This window comes from Lissotriton helveticus (genome assembly GCF_964261635.1).
Source record: "Lissotriton helveticus chromosome 1_1 unlocalized genomic scaffold, aLisHel1.1 SUPER_1_unloc_7, whole genome shotgun sequence".
Lineage (NCBI taxonomy): Eukaryota > Metazoa > Chordata > Amphibia > Caudata > Salamandridae > Lissotriton > Lissotriton helveticus.
Window position 1 is genome coordinate 834,591 of NW_027611714.1, and position 21,878 is coordinate 856,468.

General features: G+C 47.4%; 3 protein-coding genes across 9 annotated transcripts in view; 2 read left to right on the forward strand and 1 right to left on the reverse strand.

The window, feature by feature from the left end:
• Nucleotides 1-21,695, reverse strand: part of LOC144806428 (uncharacterized) — a 369,061-nt gene extending 347,366 nt beyond the window's left edge. The window contains exon 1 of one of the 2 annotated variants that reach the window (XM_078672796.1): nt 21,407-21,695. The gene's annotated coding sequence lies outside the window, so the exon portion shown is untranslated. The remainder of the gene's footprint in view (nt 1-21,406) is intronic. The other variant, XM_078672795.1, reaches the window with a different exon arrangement.
• LOC144806430 (uncharacterized) overlaps nt 1-21,878 on the forward strand; it is a 342,683-nt gene that overhangs the window by 167,473 nt on the left and 153,332 nt on the right. The gene's annotated exons all lie outside the window — the stretch shown is intronic.
• The window catches only part of LOC144806424 (uncharacterized), a 65,811-nt gene continuing 65,339 nt past the window's right edge, over nt 21,407-21,878 (forward strand). For 3 of the 6 annotated variants that reach the window (XM_078672789.1, XM_078672790.1, XM_078672785.1), the window contains exon 1: nt 21,407-21,517. The gene's annotated coding sequence lies outside the window, so the exon portion shown is untranslated. Of the gene's footprint in view, nt 21,518-21,600; nt 21,715-21,878 lie in introns of those variants that run through there. The other 3 variants (XM_078672786.1, XM_078672787.1, XM_078672783.1) reach the window with 1 other exon arrangement.

The following is a 21,878-nucleotide window of genomic DNA, read 5'->3' on the forward strand; positions in this document are numbered from 1 at the left end:
CCTCACCTCTTCTGCACCCCATGACAGGCCTCTCCTCCTCTGCACCCCTGGACAGGCCTCACCTCCTCTGCACCCCTGAGAAAATCAACTCCCCAGCACACGTATTTAAGTAAGATGTGGTTTCCCTCCAAGTTAAAAACAAGTACAGTAAATGAGTCACAGAATATACACAATTCTTTCTCTCTTTTGTCTTGTTCGCGTTTTATTCTGGTGTTCTCGGCCACAACCAACGAGTGTTTCGTCGCTACAGGGTGTGATCCCGCGACTTTATCAAGGCTGTGTAAAAAATAAAAGGTACAGAACCATGGTCTAAATAGAAGTCACATCCTTGTCAGTCATTGGTATTATTTTTTCTAAAATTAAATACGGCATAGGGCATATAAACTAAGGGGGTTGTCTATGTTGGGTATACAAACAATAGTAACCTAACCTTGTTGAGACGATACATGTAAAACAAGCATTTACAATTCAACGGTCTCGCCTTTGCCAAGGTTAGAGCTATTGGCATTGTAAATGAAAATTTTTAGGTCTCGCCTGTCGATGCGCATGCGCATCGAGCAAGCGAGACTATGGGGGCTTATTCACTCTTGATCCACTGCAAGGAATCGTGGCGATTCCTTGCAGTGCCCGTGACTTTTAAGCTCAATGCGCATGCGCATTGAGCTTAAAAGCGCGTGCACGTCCGTCTTGTTTACCCGCTCCGCCCCCTCCCCTTCCCGCTGTGTACCATTTCTCCTCCCCCCTCCCCCGTCCGTCTTGTTTGTTTAATTTAACCCGCTCCGCCCCCTCCCCTTCCCTTCCCGCCGTGTCGCATTTCTCCTCCCCCCTCCCCTCTCTTCCCTCAGTCTCGTTTGTTTAATTTAACCCGCTCCGCCCCCTCCCCTTCCCGCCGTGTCGCATTTCTCCTCCCCCCTCCCCTCTCTTCCCTCCGTCTCGTTTGTTTATTTTACCCGCTCCGCCCCCTCCCGAGTTAGCCCACTGCTCTCTTCCCAGCTCTGAAGATCATCCTCGGCAAAAGAGCCGCCGACCCGCAGCCAGCATCAATGCGGTACAGACCTAGGACTATGCTGGTAAGTACTGGCCTCCGGTGCAAATGCTTGTTTCCTTTGTTGAAGGATGGGACATGTAATTTCCTGCCTGACTTTAACGTGGCCGCTGGATCAGTGAGCGAATTGTGTATTTTGTCTGCCTTTCTGGCCTCTTACCAAGCCCGGTCATGTGGTTCTAGAGCGCAGATGCGTGCGAGGGCTGCAAAGAAGTAAACAAACGAGTGGGCGCTGTGGTGTGTCACCGACGAGTTGAATAAACAATTTCCCACGGCAAAAATCGTGAAATAAAGCTCTTATCTTTGATTTATGGTAGTTGCGCTGTTGAAATGAGATATACTTCTATCAGCCCCACCTCTTGACAGAATGTACACACATCATGACACCGTCCCAACTTTATTTCTTGGCAAGCAAGCGCAAATAATACAGAAATCTACCTGTTTAGCATGTACTGCAGTGCATTTCCTTAATTAGGATCCACACCACAGGGTATCCGGGTGACCCGAATGTGTAGGGACTGTCCCGGGTTTCAACATCATTCTAGCCAGTACATTTAGCAAGTAGACAAACGAGTGAACAAAGGTGATTTGTCATGCGCTCCAGTGCAGAATGAGTTAGAAGCCCTCTACGGAAAATAATTAACTGAGAAGATCTGATGTGTAAAAGTTTGCATTTATTTACTCCTTATGTTTGTTTTCTACATTGGTGTTCTGTGGCCCTCAATTGATGCAAACTTGTGGTCTTGCTTCTGTGTTTCAGCAATGTCTCGGTGTTTGGTTTTCAAAGTCTGATCGCCATGCCTTAAAAATAATGCATTTTGCAAGCTGCATGTGAACTTACACTACAGCTCGTTACAAATAAATGCATCTCTGTTGACACCACTCATTCCTTTGGACGTACCTCTTAGGCAATTGTGGGGAAGAATGACTTGTGTATTTTTAGTGTTTTGAGGGCCCAGAATGTGACAGAAAGCATTGTGAAAATGAAGTTGTTTTAAACTCACATTATACCAGAATACGGTAGGCTGTCACAAAATGTGTAAAAAAAAAATAGGTTTAAGAAAAAAGCGCTTTCAAATTATAGATTTTTTGTAATACACCATCAGACTGTAACTCGTGCAAACATTTTTATACGTGTCCATTACAATCACGCACTCCACAGCTCAGCAGCTGACACCCTTACAGTGCCTCTCAAGTAGCATAGATCTATGTCATCACAAGGTTTCAAAGGGCTCCATCAATTAAAGCCTCACCCTCACCAACCCTCACCCTCACTCACCCTCAACCCCTCACCCTCACTCACCCTCACCCTCACTCACCCTCACCCTCACTCACCCTCACTCACCCTCAACCCCTCACCCACCCTCACTCACCCTCAACCCCTCACCCTCACTCACCATCAACCCCTCCCTCACCCTCACCCTCACTCACCCTCACCCTCACTCACCCTCACCCTCACTCACTCAGCGCAACCACAGCATCTTCACTAAATATATTTAATAAACTTTAAGCTATTGGCAATATAAAATAAAATCCATTTTATTTACGTATTAATTATTAATTGTTTTTTTAAGCCATTGATTTTTTTTATATCAATACATATAAATCACATATAAGTCCCGTTAATACAAAACATGTTGCTTTACAAATGCTAGAGGTGTCACATTTACAAAAATTATAACTATTGGCTTTGTAAAGAAGAAAGCTATTAATTTAGCTATTTAGAAAAAACAACACATAAATAAAAAACAAAAAAAAAATAACACCTATAGCTCAAACTTTACTACTGCGAGACCTATTGCATTTCCAATGCTTGTTTTATTTATGTGTTGGTTTTGAAAACAGATAAATAAATGGCATTGTCATTTACAATGTCAATAGCTTAATTTGTCGCATATGGCACAGAAAGAACTGAGCGATGAGAGACGTCACATAGAAAAGTAGAGCAACAAGTCAAGCTAAGGGAACACAGGGCAACCTAAGGCATTGCAGGCCTTGAGTAAAGCGACACAGCAAACACAGACAACTAATGGAGTCAGTAAAACGACACAAGAGAACCTACGACAAGACTTTAAACAAAACAACACATGGCAAACTAAGACAACACACGACAAAGCAGGGCACCAAAAGGGAAACAAACAGAAAATAAACCAAAGTAATATATGCCTCACATTTCAGCACAAAAATCAAGACAATTCCAAACAGGCTAAGGCACAAGGCAATCTAACGCAACACACGAAAACTACCTTAACACGAGGTACCCTGAGGTAATTAAAAGCAAACCATGAAATGCTAAGTAGGAAAAATACTTATACGGTTCCAAAGGCGAGACCTATTGTCTATAGCAATGCTTGTTAGAGTGTGCAGTCGATATGTCTAGTCAGTGTATTTTATGCACCTTCGTTAGTTCACTTGAGGGTTGTAGTTGTCTCGTCTGGAGGTCTTCATTTTTTCTGAGAAATAATGCAGCTTTTAGGTGGTTCATGGCAGCAATTTCTACACATTTTACATGCAAAAGTACGAAACTAATTATAGAGGTATGGTTTAGCGGAGCTCGTAGTTGGGTTCTGTAGGACTTGGTTAGGTGGCCGACTTTTCTGCATACATTTTGGAAGACCGTTTATACAGACCGACAAACTAATTAGAGCTATTGTTGTACCATGATGCTTGATTCAAAATGAAGTTTAAACATCTTGCTTTACCGTCCTCACCACCCCCGTGACCGACGGAAGCTTTGAGAGAGAAATAAATAAATGGTTCAGGGTTGCAGTGTTCATGAGTTTTTTTTTTTTAAATGTACTACTTCCTGATGTTCCCTAAATCAATAGTTTTGGGAAGTTTGAGGGGACGACGCTGATCTAATTATGTAGCGCATTGTATTAATCAGTAATGTTGACATTTAAACTCGCAGATGTAAAATGTAAACGTTATAGAAAAGTTTCATTAAAGGATTTACGCTTTGCAGAAGGCTTTCACTAGTCAACATTGATCTTGTGGCATTGGGCAGATACCCATCAGTAGCATTCTGTGATTCCCCGTTTCCTGGATGTCTAAGTTGGTGTCAGAAATGCTGAGAGTGAATGATGTATTAGTATGTTATGTGAGGGTATAGCTAGGAGACAGACAGTTACATGAAGGATGAAGCTCTGAGGGAACATATCTTCTGTTTCTGTAACCTAAGGGCCCAACATGAAATAAAGATCTTAATCGAGTGGCTCTTGTATGAAGATCCTGCCCTCTGACTTAAACGTTTTTGCAACATGCCTGAAACATAAAACACAGTAAAAATCAGTATCCTTTGTGCCCCTGCACCTGCTGCCCCAAGCCTTGCCTCTGGGTAATACTAGGATGGCAGAAACGAGTTGGGCACCACGCGCCATAGTATTCTAATTCACGCGCACTAAGACACAAGCGCTCAATCGCATCTGCCTTCTACGTGGTTGTCAAGGATCAGCAGAGGCGTCAGTTCTGGATGCTCAAACCGCGCATCTGCTTCCAGCTACTGCCAGAGCACACGACTGCAAATGCCCTGCAGTCCTGTCCGTCAGAAAAGAATGTGCAGCAGGATACAGGGTGCGGGGATAGGACCGCGAGCACGTGCACTTTGCACCAGTACAATAACACTTTGAACGGACGCTTCTCAGGACTAACTAGTGCAAAATCGTTATTTGCGCGTAGTGAGCTATGCAAAATGTTTACCATACGCCAACAGTGCAAACCTATTCATTTCTAGGTCAGCTAACCTGTGCACATGCTTTGCACTGGTGTGGCGATGCAAGCCTGCAGTGCACTAGTGGTAAATTGGAGGGGGGTGTCATTGTCTGCTAACAAGATCTAATCTGCCAGATTCTCCGAATAGGCGGAGAATGCAGTGTTGTTGTAGGAGCAGGACACAGTGTTTACTTTGTGCAAGAAAACACTGGTTTAATTTTGGGAATCAGACTTAATTTCTCACCAGACTAATTCCGAGAAAGCGATAGAAAGGCAGAAAAGAGGAAGAACGATTATGAGAAACCCAACATAACAGAAAGTGGGAGATAGTGATGAACGCGAACAACAATTACATATAAAGAGGGAGTTTAGAGAGGTGTACGACAAAGGCATGAGGTGAAATAAAAGAATCACAACAAGTGTGTACTTATTGTCAGTGGTGTGCAAATCGAGTCGTGATTGGTTGAGTGTTTCAAAGAAGCTTTTCATTTGAACGCTCGGACACAGTTTTATTTATTTTGCTTAATATACCAGTTGTGGTTCATGAGCACACAATCTTATTTATTTTGCTTAATATAACAGCTGTGTTTCAACGCCCTGAATACTCGTGCGACTCTGCTGGCGCTGAATACTGGTGGCGCTGGTGGCTGCGGAGTGACACGACAATGACAGCTCAGCATTTCCTTCTTGGCGCAAAAGGAAGGCCGGGGCCAGGTGCGGTGAGCCAGGGCTATCAGCGGTCCTACATTATTGAAAAGTCAATATGAGATGTCTCACTATTGCCTGCCGCCTAGCCTACCTCTGGAGGCATCCCACTGACTCAACTCCACAGCATCCGCCTGTTCGGTGACTCCCAGGACGAGCCCCAGCCGCCTGCTCGATTTAAGGCAGGCAGTGTCATCGTCAGGCGCAGCTCTTCACAAAATGCTTCCCCGCTAAACATTCACTTCAACCATCCAAGGAGCGCTACTGAGGCTGCAGGCCTCATTAATAATGGATCCATGCCTAGCAATAGATTTAGACAACTGGTATTTACGTATCGGTTCTTATTGGAGTCAACGAACTGTTGTATCCCCCCATCCCTCGTCTAGCGGCTACATAAAAAAAAATTAAACTAGCTGTGCGCTTGCACTCTCACGAACTTCCGGTTTCGGGATGTGCACGCTTACGGCTGTCGTGGGGAGGGACTTCCGTCTTTGCGAGAAGCCCGCGCCCACGGAGTGGATGGCCCAGAGGAGCGGTGGCAGCAGAAGTCAGGAGTGGCGGCTGAGGCCGCCAATGCGGTAAGTGGGGCTTGGTGTGTGTGTGTCTGCGCGTGTGTGAGTGTGTGTGTCTGCGCGTGTGTGAGTGTGTGTGTCTGCGCGTGTGTGAGTGTGTGTGTCTGCGCGTGTGTGAGTGTGTGTGTCTGCGCGTGTGTGTGTGCCTTCGGCCGGCCTGCGTAAGCGCGTCCACAGACCTTGGTAGGCTCGTGCACCGCTCTGTCTCCCTTGAGAGACAACTGGGCGACAATACGTCTCGAGAGCGAGACCTAAAAAGCATTCTAAGATACAGTATACGATGGAGAGAGCGAATCCAGATAAAACTCCAATGTTAAAATTACCTCCTTATAGCCCTGGTGCACAAAATCCTTCGTACTTTCAAGTGTGAAAACACGTGTCTGTGATTTGGTCCGAATGATGGCTATCATGTCGCATGCTCTAGTCTAGGGGTCATAAGTCCCAAACCTTAGAGCCCCAAGTGTATCAAGCATGAAGTTGAGAAATAAATACCTATACCGTCCCAGTATAACTTTCTGTAAATAAAGGATATTTTTAAACGTCTGAAAATCCATCTCTGTAAAGTTCCAGAGTGCTGGTTATTTCAAAGAAACCTACTGTTGCATGTCTAGTTTTTCTCCTCCTTTTCTCTCCCTTCCCATTGGTCATGATAATGACGTAGGCAGGAATGTTCAGTAAATATTTATAGGAGAGCCACGCCCCTGTTACGGAGTCGGCTTCTTCCTTCACAGCTGTTCCTTCACCTTTCGTGAGCTCGCTTAATTTAATAAAATACTTCACTTTCTATTTTACTCGTTTATTGCATTTCTGTGACCTACATCACAACATATTTTTTTTTTCACAACATATTTTTTTATTGAATAAAGCAAGCAAGGCAATCAATGTGGCACCCCACAATCAGGAGGAACCACCAAGCATTTGGATACATTGTATATTGCAGGATCTGAGTCGGATCTAGAATCATGGCAAAACATGTACATTAGAAACTACCCCCCACCCCACCCCAAACTCCCACCACCCACAGCCCATCCCTCCCCGTTATCCCTCCCTAACCCTGTGCATGTGTGAAGAAGAAACCACGTTGTATGAGCATAATGTGGCAGGCATGGCGCAAGTCGCAGGCCTATACAAAGGAGGAAGTCTAGAGCTCCTCCTCAGATTCGACTGGGGGATCCAGTGGCAAGTCCCTATAATCGGCCCACTTTTTCCATATCTTAAAGTGCTTGCGGGGGCATCCTCGCGCTTCAAATATCGGTCGCTCCAGACCCATACAGAAATCTAATCCTGCTTTCCATGCACACAGAGGAGGGACCCTTTCGTCTTTCCAAGCCCGTGCTAGGTCTCTCTTGGCCAGGAAAAGCCCCAGTAGCAGTAGATGGCGCTTATAAATATTCCCCCCCACTCCCTCAAGAATATGAAGCAATCCTAAACGATGGGTGCGGGGCAGGTCCCAGTGCAGCACTTCAGACAGGCAGCTCCACACACCTCTCCAAAAACCAGCTATTCTTGGACACAGCCATACAGTATGGAGCAGCGAGCCCACCTCCATCCCACAACGCAGGCATTCCGGCGATTCAATCAGTCCAGCTTTCCATAATCGCTCGCGGGTATAGTAAGCCCTGTGGAGAATTTTGAATTGGATAAACCTGAGCCTCATTGCGATGGCAGTCCCTCGCGGGGATTCCAGAGCCTCCCGCCAATCATCCTCGTCCATGGGACCAATGTCCACCTCCCAGGCCGTCCGCAGGGGAAGGAGGTCGGAAGAGCAGTGAGTGAACAACGTTTGGTATATACGGGATACTTTTTTGTCTCCGAGATCGCCCATAAACAATTTCGCCTCAATAGGGCTGAATTCGGGGAGCGAGTCCAAATCAGCAATGCTGGGTGTTAGCGCATGCCGAAGCTGCAGATAGCGGAAGAACTGGGTCCGTGGCATGTGGAACTCCGTACTGAGTTCCTGGAACGACTTGAGGGCAACTCCAGACATCACATGTCCCAGTAACGAGATCCCGATCGCGTCCCATCCATCAAAACCCGACAGGGAGGCCAGTGCAGGCAGTCGACCGTTATGCCACAGCGGTGTTTCCGCAGTCAGCCTACCCCACCAGCCCATGCGTCGCAACGCTTGACGCCAAACAATGAAGACAGTTTTTGTGACTCTAGGCAACTCCCGCCGTAGCTGAGCAGAGTAGAGGAGCACGTGAAGCGTATTTTCACCCATCAGCACGCGTTCTAACGCGTAGGCCGGATCACCCCAATCGCTGTACCACCAGTCATTGAGGATGAGCAGATGAGCAGCTTGATAGTAGGACATGAGGTCCGAGGTGGCGAGTCCTCCACAGTATGTGGATAAGAAGCACGTACGCAGCGCCACCCTGGCGGACCCCCCAGCCCACAGGAACCGTCCCAAGACCGAGTTCACCTGCCGAAACCATGAGGATGGGACTGGATGGGGATAGTTCTGCAGCTGATATAGGAGGCGTGGAAGCGCCACCATCTTGAAAATGGCAGATCGGCCAAATATATTAAGAGGCATCCGAGACCAAGTTTTCACGTCAGCCTGCACCCGCTCCCAAACCGGCAGCACGGAGTGCTCCCATGTGAGGTTCACTGATTCCGATAGGAACACTCCCAGGTATTGCAAGCCACCAACCGCTACCCGCAGGTCCAATGTCCAGGGATCCGCCACCGCACCACCCCCAAGGACCCACAGGGTGGATTTACCTAAGTTGAGGTAGAGGCCCGAGACCTCTCCGAAGACCCGCATTATTTCCAAAACCCGCGGCCCTGAGCGTCGCAGGTCGGTGAGGAAGAAAAGGATATCATCTGCGTACAACGCAATTCTATCAGAGAGGCCCCGGGGCCACACAAATCCTCGCATCTGCGCATCTATACGCACCCAGGCGGCCAAAGGCTCCATAGCAAGGGCGAATAGGTAAGGGGATAAAGGGCATCCCTGTCGGGTTCCTCGGCCAATGTGGAAGGTCTCCGACACCGCCCCGACAATACGCACTGCAGCCGTGATATCCGTATAGAGCAGCTTAATATAGGACAGAAATACCGGGCCCAGATTGAGACGGGGCAGGAGCGCGAATAGGTACGTCCAGCTCACCGAGTCAAATGCTTTATTGATATCAGCAAGCAACAAAGCTGCCTGCTCACCTGTGGCCCCCATAGCATCTATCGCAGCCCATGCACGCCGAATATTGTGGCGCGTAGCCCTGCGAGGCATAAAGCCGGATTGGTCGGGGTGTACCAGATCCGTTATATACGGAAGCAACCGATTCGCTAGAGCTTTGGCCAGTATTTTGGCTTCTATGTTAAGTAACGAGATGGGGCGATTTGAGTCATGTCTATCGGGGGGTCGACCCGGTTTCGAGAAAACTACTACCTCGGCATGGCGCCAATCAGGAGGCAGCCTACCCTGTGCCCGTGCCGCCTCAAGCGCACGACGATAATGGGGCCCTAGTTGCGTATGAAATTTTCTTAAAAATTCACAGGGGTAGCCGCTCGGCCCGGGGGCCTTACCTACATTGAGCTGTCCCAGAGCCTCCCCCAGTTCCTCCGCCGTAAGAGGAGCATCTAGGGATTTCCTGGCCTCATCTGACACTGCTTTTGGGGGCAAGTCATCAATAAATTTAGCCACTTCGTCCACTGATAAGCGATCACACGGAGCATATTGCGTCGCAAAGTAGGTGGCAAAGCTCGCTGCTAGTTCGGTAGGATCGGTGATGACCACCCCATCCTCAGCCATAAGACTAGGCAGTGTGTCGGGTTTAATGCTATATTGGCATAGTCTATGGAGCAGGGAGCTCGATTTATCACCCCACTGGTATATCCTGCTCCTGGTGGCCAGCCATGCCTGTCTGGCTTCGTCTAGTAAGACCGACGCATAGGATTGCTGTGCCTGAAGAAGCAGCCGTATGCCAACTTCATCCCCTCCTCCTTGACTCCGCCGCTCCAGTGTCTCTACTAGTGCCGCAGCCGCCGTGATCGCCTCGCGACGCCCACGGCGGGCCGCAGTGTTCCACGCAATGTCCACCCCTCGCACAGTGGGCTTCAAGGCCTCCCACACCACCACCGCGTCAATATCATCCACTAGGTTCTCTCGCCAATAATGATCTATGACCTCCCGAAGATGCTTGACATAACCAAGCTGTTGGAGATGCCACGAGGACATCCTCCATCTGAAAGGTTGACGTTTCCTAAGAAGGTCCACTTCAATTGACACTGGGGAATGATCAGACAGTCCCCTTGGCAAGATCTCCGCTGCTCGCACCCTGCAATCCCAAGCCCAAAGCAGAGGGCCTAAGACCAACCATGCCAATGGATCCCAACTCCCGGAAACCCAGTTGTCGCAACCCCCCCCCCCAAACAATTCCTACTGACGTAGGAGAGGGACTGCCCCCAATCTGTGGTCCCCGAGCCATTCCCACCACCCCACTCAAGTCCAATAACACAGTCTCGAGATGACGCTGAGGCATCAAATAAGCATCTAATTCACCGGGCCACAGCCGCCACTTCTCCAATCCCCGGGAACCACACCATCAAACAGGGAACACAGAGTACCTGAGTTCATCAGTGTCACTTCCCAGATTGGTCTGAGTCTTCAGTTCTGCCACTTTCCTGTGCATCAGAGACAGAGGCCGACCGCTTCAGTGAGCGGGACCTCCGATTTCTCCTACTCTTGGTCGGTCGATCTCCCCGTTCCTGCGACGGCCCCCTCGAAGATCCCGGGTTCAATCCCGGCTGAGCATGTGGCCTGAGCGCCACTGTTTCATCCTTCCACTTAAAGAGATCCTCCGGAGAATCAAAAAACAGCGTTTTGGACTGGAAGATCACCCTCAGGCGAGCCGGGTACAGCAACGAGTATTGGAGTTTCAAACCCCGCAGCTTCGCCTTTGCATCCATGAAGGACTGTCGCCTCTGCTGCACAAGCTTAGTATAGTCTGGGAAGATCATGATCTTTCGATTTTCATAGTGGAGAGCATCCCTGGTCCTGGCTTCCTGCAAGATGGCATCTCGGTCGTGATAATTCAACAGTCTAGCTATCACCGCCCTGGGACGTTCACCCTCCGGAGGCCTCTGGGTCAAGGCGCGATGTGCACGTTCGATGATGAAACAGTTGGACAGGGCCTCCGGAGGCATCCAACTCTGCAACCACTGAGCAAGAAACTGTTCCATGTTCCCCTTCTCACAACGTTCCGGAAAACCGATGAAGCGGAGGTTGTTACGACGAGCACGTCCTTCCGCATCCTCAGCCCTAAGCGCCAGATTCTTATGCACAGATTCCACTACTGCCAGTCGTTTCTTCAAGGAACCCACATCATCCTCCACCACCGAGATCCTGGATTCTGCTTCGGTAATCCGCGCTACAGCGTTCCGTAGATCCTGGCGAATCAAAGTAACATCGACACCAACCGCGCCTACTTTGGCGTCCAGCATATCCCTGGACTGGGTGATGGCGGCCATAAGAGCTGTATTGTCCGCCCCCCCCCCCTGAGGGGGGTTGTTGTTGTCCACCACCCGATGGGCCTCCAGTGGGTCCCGTGTATTTATCTATGGTCGGCTGCTTGGTTGGACCACCGCCTCCTCCTTGGGTCATGATTACCAACCGCCAATGGGCCACCGACAGACAACACAGGTATGACAATATGGGGTCTCCTATCTCGTCTGTGCAGTCCTGCCGGGACTCACCCAGCCGATCTCTCCCACTGCCGGGTGTGTTCCCCCGTGTTTCTGATCCCGTGTCCTGGCTAAGGTAGGACCTACAGACAGCTTGTTCCTGGGAGAGAGTGAGCAACACGGACCTTCTGTGGCTTGATTACTTCATTCAGAAAACGGGCCAACTTTAACTGCCGGCCTGAACTGAGGCCAGTGACCGGCCGCTTCCCTCCCTGTGGTCTGCATAGCCAGACCTACACGCGCAAAATAATGTGAGCCGCCCTGATACCTGCAAGCTTCTGAAGCCTGACACCACGCCTTAAGTCCTGCTCTGCGCCTATTGCAGGTGTGAACACGACATACCTACGCCACGGCAACCTTTGTGCCCGCGTGCAGAATCTGTTTCCCAGTCCCTGTCCTGAAGAGAACCTTGAATACTTAGGTTCGAAACGCGTCGACAATACCACCCTGTGGCTACAACAAAGGGTGCCGCTAGGATGTAAATCATACCACCACTCTGTATCCTAGCCTTGCAACCCTATTTAACATTACACCACAGGCTTTCGTTGACAGGCAGGCTTGTTTTTGATCTCAACCCCGCCTGTCACTTGGTTTTTTCAATCTCTAGGACTGGTTCCCGTTTGTTCGCTTATGGATTAATCTCTGCACTGTATATAATTGCAATTTATTTGAATTATTATACATTTGTGATTGTCTTTTGGTGTGTCTAACCAATCTTTTGTTTGATTCTTTGTTGTAAATTTGTAAATGTGTGCATTTGTAGATACTGTATATATGAACCTTTTGAATTGACAGTGGTTTTGTTTGTGCTTGTGTTTCAAAAAATTGCTGATAAATGTAAAAAAGAAAAATAAACTGGTTTGGAAAATTAAATCCAGTGGTCACACGGTACAGATTGACTGTGTGTCTGGGGAATTGTTTCACGAATAATCCTGTCCAGCCACCCTGTTCTGTTTTTCCTAAGGTAGGTCAAGGCAGGCCTCAGGATCTGCCCCCACACCGCCAGCAGCCCGCAAGTCCTCTGTTGCACCCCCCGTATGCTGTAAGTCCGGCTGCTACCGCCATGAACGTCTGGGGGCCCAGAGGCGGGTACTCACTATTCGTCGTCTGCTGCAGGGCCCACTGACAGTCGTCCCACTGTGCTCAGGGCCGTTCTTTGTGTGGGAGCAGCAGGGAGGTTCCCCGCCAATCCCAGCGCTGAGGCCTCGTCCAGCCCCGGAGGCGGCCGCAATCCACAGCGAGCCCCGGGCGGTAGTCGCGAAACTCGAGGCCCCCGGCTTCGCTGGTTCCACCAGGCCGCAGCGTCTAGTAGGACGAGCTCACGCCCCTCCGGATCCTCAATCGTCCCGCTGGGCTCTCGAGGGATATGCGCCGACTATTGTGCCTCCCGCTGGGCTATCTCGGTGCCAGGAAAGCGACAGGGCGGTCACGCCACACTGGTGTTCCCCACTTCGGGTGCACCAAAATCGAGTCCCCTGCCTTCCGGCTGTGCGCTGGGCCGCACTCCCCTCGCTGTCTCCCGGCCGCGTTCAAGGTGCCCGGGGCACCGCCAACCACACCGGAGGAACTCAGGCACCTACAGCAGTTGTCGCCTCACTCTGGGTGTGATGTAGAGGCTCGGTGATCAGGATAAATGAGCAAATATGTCGCGGGCAAGCGGGAGCTCTAGAAAGCTGCGACCGCCATTGCCGCTCGCTAAGCCACGCCCACATCACAACATATTTGGCAACGAGGTCGGGATACGAATTTTCGTGAAGCAAGCTTGCGCAAAGAGTTCGGTCGGAGCGTCTTAACCACAACTTCAAGGCAAGTTCAGTATTTATTGATGTTTGGAGGTTATGACACTCGCCTAATTTTCAATTTCCATTTAATTCGAGAAAACGGTAATAGCCGAGTGTTAACATCACGTCGTGGCAAGTACCGAAGAAGACGTGAAGTCCCCGTGGTATGCAGACGACGGATTGCTAATATTGAAGAGGCAAGTTATGATGTATTTTTTATCATATTTAGTTTACACAAGTTGAAGTGTACGTATTTTCCGCTACAGAGAGCAGTTTCTGAGGTGATCGTTGCGTCAGTGAGAGCTGACAGTTCAACTGTCAATTTCTTCGCGCAAACTGCCATTCCGATTCACACAGCTGAGAGGCAACGTCAGCTGTTCACGTCAAGACGTCATCAACGTGATCGACGCGACGCCATTTTGCCTCTTGTCAGAAAGTCATAGCGTCGGGAAAGCAAGGTAAATTGCAACCGAGTGACTGTTTTATGAGATTCTTCACGTTACTCGTTTTAAACAGTGCGAGTTTACCTACTTCTTTTTGAATCCTACATTGGAGTGGAGTAACCTTTTCACGTTATTTCACATGTGACTGATTTAAAAAAAATATATATATATATAGTGTGTTAGACCTGTCTGGATTTTTTTGCGCAGTCCCTCCTCATTATTATTTATTTTGTCCCCTTTTTGCCCCTCATACCCTTACTATTTTTTGTGTCTACTACTTTTTAGGTGTTGGTCAAGGGGATAGGTGTTCTTTTTCCCCCCCATAGTCTTTTACCTCAGGCCCAGAGGCCTGTTCTGACAGGGAAGCTGGCACCACCTAAAATGGTGGCCACCAACTGCCCCCAACTGTCGCACCTAGAACTTGGCCATAGCTTAACATAGGGCATTCCAGAACCTTCTGGTCCATGCTGGACCATTGAAGGGCAGCCTATAAAAGGCGGAATGCGAGGCAGCCATTTTGTCTACCTGTGGAAGTCAGCTGGAGGACAGGTGGTAGCTGAGGGTGGGAAGAGGTTGGACTCAGGGTTGACCTCCTGAACTGGGAGGCTGCTTTACTGGTTTAACCCATTATTCCCCTGTTGGTTACTCGCCCTGGCCCCGCTGTGGGAAGTTGCTGGAGACCCTGGGCGCCTAGTTGCCCCTTTCTAACTAATAGTGGGGAAGCCCTAGGAGAAGGAGACTGCAGCGCTGCGGAGCGCAGTCCTCTGCCCAGAGACTGGTAATTGAGATAGACTGTTCCCTGGTCCCTGATTCTCTGGAGCGTCACCTCTCACCTGCTGTGGTGGAGCGCCACTGAGGAGAGTAGAAGCCAGGAGAAAACGGGCTGATCCGCCCTTCTGAACCCCCAAGTTGGCACTGGACGAGCGGCGCCGTTGTGGAGCCGAGTTTGTGTGCCCTGTGGTGAGAAGCAGACCGGGGAGAGCCCTTGTCAAGTGCCCAGAGGAAGAGCAGCGTCAGACAATCAGCGCGGTCTCCGGAGGTGAGACACTCCTCTCTCGCGCATGCCCAGTGGCGCTGTCAGGCTCCGTGAGGCGGAGTTGGAGTAGTGCAGGCGGGAGCGAGGGAAGCGTCGCGCATGTCTGGAGGATCAGCGCGACCCCTTTCAGAGTGAGGAGAGCGCCGCGCATGACTGGAAGAGCAGCGCGACCCCTTCCAAAGTGAGGAGAGACGCGGAGAGTCCCTCGGCGGTTACTACACAGAGGAGCTTTTCTCTTCCCCCCCCCCCGGCTCGAGCGCCCTGCAGTGAAGTGAGCGCGAGCGGGGAGGGAAATATCTGAAACCCCCAGCGGCCCCCTTCCTTCTGAAAAGTATTAGCGGGAGCGGAGCAGCGCGACCCCTTCCCAGCGCCTGTGTGGCTGTGCTGGCGAGGAGGCGGCGCTGAGAGTAAGAGACCATCAGCGGTGAGCTCCAGCTACTAACGCTGCATCACAAGTAAGGTGGGGGATCTGGGTTAGTAAAGACTGGACCACGAGAAAGGAAGGTCCTACAATTAAAGTACTATGAACAAGTCCCTAGTGTGAGTTCATGGGACAGGTTTAATGAAATTGTGATCTTGAGACTGGGGGGAAATCTCCCAAAGTACTTAACCTGGTTACTGAAGCAAGATAAGATTGCCAGATTGATGAACTGAGTAATACTGCTGGTTAGGATGTTTGTTTTTATTACAGAGTGGGACAAGTGAAGAAACTAGATGACAGTAGTGATAGAAGCCAAAGTTAATTAAGGTTGCTGTCTGATGCCATGTTTACTTTTGACCATAGCTCTTGAAGCAGGTTCATATTCCTGGAGGTGGCACTACTGATGTTCATGATGTCCAAATGAAATGAAAGCTACTGCTGATTAACTTATTATTAATTCAATAATATCTTCTTGTGCTTATATTGTATGATAGTTTTCTCTCCCAAAACTCTAGTGAATTGCTCTTTACTTGATTTATTGTAAAGTACTGAACTGTAAATGCTAACCGAATAAGAGAACAGAGTATATTATTTTTATAAAACAGTACTTATTTTTCCACATTTTTGGTGTAGCGTTTTCTTTTGTGTGATATTGCGTGATTTTACTTTTGGGTGGTCTGCAACCTTAACACTGTGCCTCTGAAATGCATGTCTTGCCCTAGGCCAGGCTACCCAGTTCCAACATAGTGCAATTTTCTCTTCTTCTTAAAGTAAAAGAAATATGTGACACATAGAAAAGTATATACTTTCAAGGATTTTGTTTTATTAACCATTCAAAATTGCTCTATTCATTAAGAAAGAGACTGCAGATCTAGATAACATGGCAAATGAATCGAACTTCAATGCTCCTGCAGTATTTCTAAATAAACCTGGCAAACCAGTTATGAGATGGCGCAACTGGTACAGGGCCTTTGAAAACTATTTAATTGCCATAAATGGTAAGTGATTCGACGCAGAAAGGAAAACAGCTATTTTAGTAGGTTTATTAGGCGTAGCAGGCCAAGAAATTTTTTATAGTCTGCCCGAGTATGAACCACCATCAGGTCAATTCATACCATTAGATGAATTTCAGGAAGCAGTTAAAAGATTGGAACGACAAATCGATGAGGAGGAAAATATAATGGTGGGCAGACACCGTTTCTCAATGAGAAAACAATCTGAGAATGTGGAGGAATACATAGCAGCGTTGAGAGTTCTAGCAACGAAATGTGATTATAATGATAGAGTGGACGAATATATACGCGACCAATTAGTCTTTCATTGTTATGAAAAGAAGATTCAGGAGAGACTATTGGCATGTAAGAGACCCACTTTATCTGAAACTATTGACATTGCCAAGGGTATCGAAAGATCAGTGGAAGGGTCAAGGGAAATAACGGGAACCGCAAACAAAAATGCAAATGTATATTTGGTTAATGATAAAAGAAGAAATTTATATAGCAACAAGAGTAAGCCACATGCTAATACTAACATTTTGCAATTTGTATGTTATAAATGTGGTTCTCACAACCACAAGGCAGATTCCTCAAATTGCCCGGCTTTGGGAAAGAAGTGCACGAGATGTTTAAAGGTAGGGCATTTTGCGGGGTTTGTGGCACATTTGGCCAGAAACGTTTTACACCAACTTAAAATAAATTGCGTAGAAGAGTTTGATGAGAACATGTGTTCTAACATTGTAATTACTATAGAAGAAGATTACAAAGACATAAAAGGCCCTTTAGGTGTAGCCACTGTGGGAGAAGTACAATTGAACATTATGGCGGACTCGGGTTCACCTATTACAATTGTGTCTGACAAAAAATTCCTGCAGTATTGGCCACAAGTTGATTTGGTTGAGTCAGATGTAAATCCTAAAGCCTTCGGTGAATCTAACATTAATATATTTGGTTATTTTGTAGATATTTTGAACATTAAAGGCAGGAGTATCTATACCAATATATATGTTGCAGAGCGAGGCAGGGACATTGTTGGTTGGAGAGACTTAGCTAAACTCAAAATAATCTTGAAGCCCGGAGCAGAAGACCCCATCATACTGGATGATGGATTTGTTTCCAACATTAATGTTTCTTCTATAACATGTGAAAATGAAAATGTAAATAACATTCTAAGTAAGTATGAGTCACTTTTTGAGGACAGAATAGGTTGTGTGAAAGGTTTTGTTCACAAGATAGTTCTCAAGAAGGATGCAGTACCGGTAAGACATAGGGTAAGATCACTCCCTCTATCAGTCAAGAATGATTTAAAGTTGGTCCTTGAAAAATTGGTAAATGAAGGAATCATTGAACCAGCAGATTCTGCTGAATGAGTTTCGGGAATAGTGATGATAAAAAAGAAGAATGGAGAATTCCGCCTGTGTGATCTGAGGTCACTTAATAAAAATATTCTAGTAGATTGTTTCCCTCTTCCAAGAATACAAGAAATCCTTGCAGCCACAGCAGGTTCAAAATATTTTTCCTTAATGGATCTCAGATCAGCATACCACCATGTCAGGCTTGATGAGGAATCAAAAGAATTGACCACGTTTATCACACCCCTTGGAGCTTACCGTTATGTACGATTGCCATTTGGGTTGGCATCCTCAGCTAGCGTTTTCCAAAAGCTCATGGAAAATATGTTTGGGCAGATGTCTGGAGTACAAAAATTCCAGGATGACATACTTATCCACGCTGAAACGATAGGAGAACATAATGTCATCCTGGAAAAAGTCCTTGGTAAGTTACAAGAGAGGGGCATGACAGTTTCAAAAAAAAGTGTGAGTTCTTAAAAACTGAATTGGAATATTTAGGCCATGTGATCAGTCAAGAAGGTATCAAACCTAAGATGAATTTAATCAAACCCATTGCTGAAGCACCCAAACCTGAAGACAGGGATGCGCTCAGGTCCTTTTTAGGGTTAAGCGAGTACTACTCCAGGTTCATAGAAAACTACGCAGATTTAGTGGAACCATTAAGATCTCTTTTACGCAAGGGTGAGCAGTTTAAGTGGGATGTACAGCATGAAGTATCCTTTACAGAGATTAAAAAATGTATAGTAGAGGCTCCTACATTGAAACCATTTGACTCAAAGGGAACCAATATAATTACTGTAGACGCCAGTTCAGTAGGTAATTAACAAACAGATGCATACGGTAGCGTTCATTTCACGCAGACTAACAGAAGCTGAAAAAAATGACAGTACAATTGAACGTGAAGCTCTAGCTTGTGTGTTGGCAGTGGACAAATTGAAGATGTATATATGGGGAAGAGAATTTGAATTAATTACTGACCACAAACCGCTCACATACATGTTTGATGGTTACGGAAGAGGTAACGGTAAGGCCTCGGCCAGATTGGTAAGACTTCTAGCTAAATTGCAGGAGTATAATTTTTCCATTAAGCATATATCAGGGAAGGACAATATTCGAGCAGATTTCTTGTCAAGGTTACCTACCGAAAATAATGAAGGTCAGAATGAAGATGACACTGAATGTGTAGTCTCTGCTATTTCCAGTTGCTATGCAACAGGTAATGCTTTGTCGGAAAACGACTGGGTAGAAGCCATGAAAAATGATGCCGTGTTATTGAAGGTTAAACAATACATGTCCCACAAATGGCCCCCTGTTCGGAATTTGCCCCATGAATTCAAAAAGTTTTTTCAAGTTTCAGAAGAATTAAATTGTGTTGATGGGTACATTTTGAGGGGTGATTTGGTGGTTCCTCCATGTAAGCTAAAGAAAAAGCTTATTGAAATAGCTCACAGTGCTCACTTAGGTGCCACCATGACAAAAAAAAGACTAAAAGAACAATATTGGTGGCCCCAAATGGATTTGGATGTAAATTTATTTGTTGAAAAATGTATTGAATGTATCAGATCTGACAAGCACTGGAAACCCAGAGTCCAAGAGATGTAGTTGGTGTCCATTCCTAATTCTTCATGGTACAAGGTAGCCATTGACATGGCGGGACCTTTCCAAGTTTTGAACCAAGGATCCAGATTTCTCATTGTCATGAGCGACTATTACAGCAAATGGATTTACCATAGGTTTGTTAAAACCATCGACTCGGACACAGTCATAGACTTTTTGGACAATTTTTTTTCTGTGGAAGGAAGCCCACGAATACTCGTATCGGATAACGGAAAGCAACTTACGTCCAGTAAAATGACTGCATTTTTGAGATTCCACGGTATTAGACAAGAGAAAACTCCATTCTACTCACCTAAATCTAACGGTCAGAGATAGAAAGGGTCAATCGATTCATTAAAGACGGTATCCAATTGGCTTTGTCTTCCAACATTCCAGTCGAGCGATTCATACAAGACAGAGTGTTTGCGTATAATACCACCCCGAACAGTGTAACTGGGTTTTCCCCATTCTTTTTGATGAGGGGGAGGAGGTGCGATAACGAGATGGTACCGAAATTAGAAGATTTTGAGTCATGTTTGCCAGAGCCAGTAGCCTTAAGTGATGAACAAATTCAAGTCAAGCAAAAGATTTGTGACAACCAATCCAAAGCCAAAGTATATCACGACAAGGTGCACAAAGCAGTTTACAAGGAGTTTTGCAAAGGAGATTGGGCACTTATCAGAAAACATGAGAACCAGGTCAAAGGAGTGTCCAAGTATTATGACCCTGAAGAGGTGGTAGAAGTCACAGATAGTGCCATTTGTTTGAGATTCCTGGGTTGGCGGAACAAAAGTGATGCTATACATTTAAGCAAAGAACAAGTTGATTTATGGTTCAAAGGGAAAAGAAACAAGGAAGTGTTGGATAACGAATTGTCATGGTGTATGTATACTGATATTGAAGATCTACAAGTGTCTATGCCACACAAAGAATATGCAAGATTCCATGATGTGTACAACAATGTTGAAAGTCATGAAAATGATTTGAGTAGTTCTGGTGACGAGATAGAACGGAGTATAGATGAGGAGATTACCACAGAAGTTATAGATGTCAGTAAGAAAATGTCTGATCAAAATCCAAGTACTTCTGGTACATTCAATGAGGAGAAAAATGAATGTCTTGGAGGGTGGGAAGGTACTTGTACCAGGTTTGGAAGAATATCCAAATTACCCATTGGCCTCAAAGATTATGAATTAATGTGAATACTGCTTATGCCTTTTGATAAAAGGGAGATGTTGCATGTCTAGTTTATTTTCTCCTTTTCTCTCCCTTCCCATTGGTCATGATAATGACGTGGGCAGGAATGTTCAGTAAATATTTATAGGAGAGCCACGCCCCTGTTACGGAGTCGGCTTCTTCCTTCACCTTTCGTGAGCTCGCTTAATTTAATAAAATACTTCACTTTCTATTTTACTCGTTTATTGCATTTCTGTGACCTACATCACAACACCTCCTTTCAAAGCCGTGTTTAACCGAGCCCTGCCACAAATTGTTGAAGTCTATCAAGGCATCATTCTTTAATGCAAACACTGACAGTCACATGCGCCTGCTCTACGTGAAGGAAGGGCCCTCGGGTCTATGGTCAGCGCGGATCTCACCTCGAGAGTCCGAGTGACCCACAGGGAGCCGCTCTGGTATGAAACCTCAGCGTGATGACCCGGAAGCTCTCAACCGACATGAACCCTGTGATCTCAGTCTCACCTTTCTACCGTCGCAGAGTCCAGCAAAGGATCCAAACATCAGCAGAGCTCAGCCCGTCGCTCGGGGTGACTTCCGGTATCCCGACATAGCAACAAACGAAGGACTACGGCAATGGAAACGGGCGCCATCTTGGAATGGTGAAGATGTCAACTGCTCGTGGTCTGTACACTCATCAACTTCTGAGTTCTAGCAGCATTATACATCATAAGAGGGGTAGAGCGCATGCGCAGTTGTTTAATCAACCAGTCCCTCTTTAACCCACACTGTGCTGTGGGAATCAGCGTCTGTCCTCCGCGCATGCGCAGTTGTTAACCCATCGAACCCTCTTTAACCTGCGCTCGTAGTTCAGTCCTGGGGCTTTACCGTGTTTGAGGGAAGACAGTGTGGACGGTCCCGGTTGTGTCCCCTCTCGGTTGGACTCTGCTGTCCCCTCTCTGGTGGCCGTGATCTCTCTGCGGTGTTGCTCAATACACAGTAACTAACTCTTACAGTTTAATGTGCTTCGCTATCCTCAGCGCATGCGCGGCCATCAGCAGTGGAAATCCTGCGCATGCGCACTCGTGACAATGCGTGTCCTGCGCAGCTGCAGGTCATCGGCGGCTCATGTCCCGCGCGCGGTCTGTGGTCCGTCGTCCCCTCAGGGCCGCTCCTCACAGAGTAACGCACGAGAGGTGAGGGAGACGAGGCCTCGAGGCAGCGGGGGCTGGGCTATGGCTGTGGGGGCGGGGCCAGTGGGTGGAGGCGGGGTCTGTGAGCTTGGAGGGGTCTGTGAATGAGGGGTCTGTGTGAGTGAGGCCTGGGGGCGGGGCTGCGGCTGCGGAAGCGGGGCCAGTGG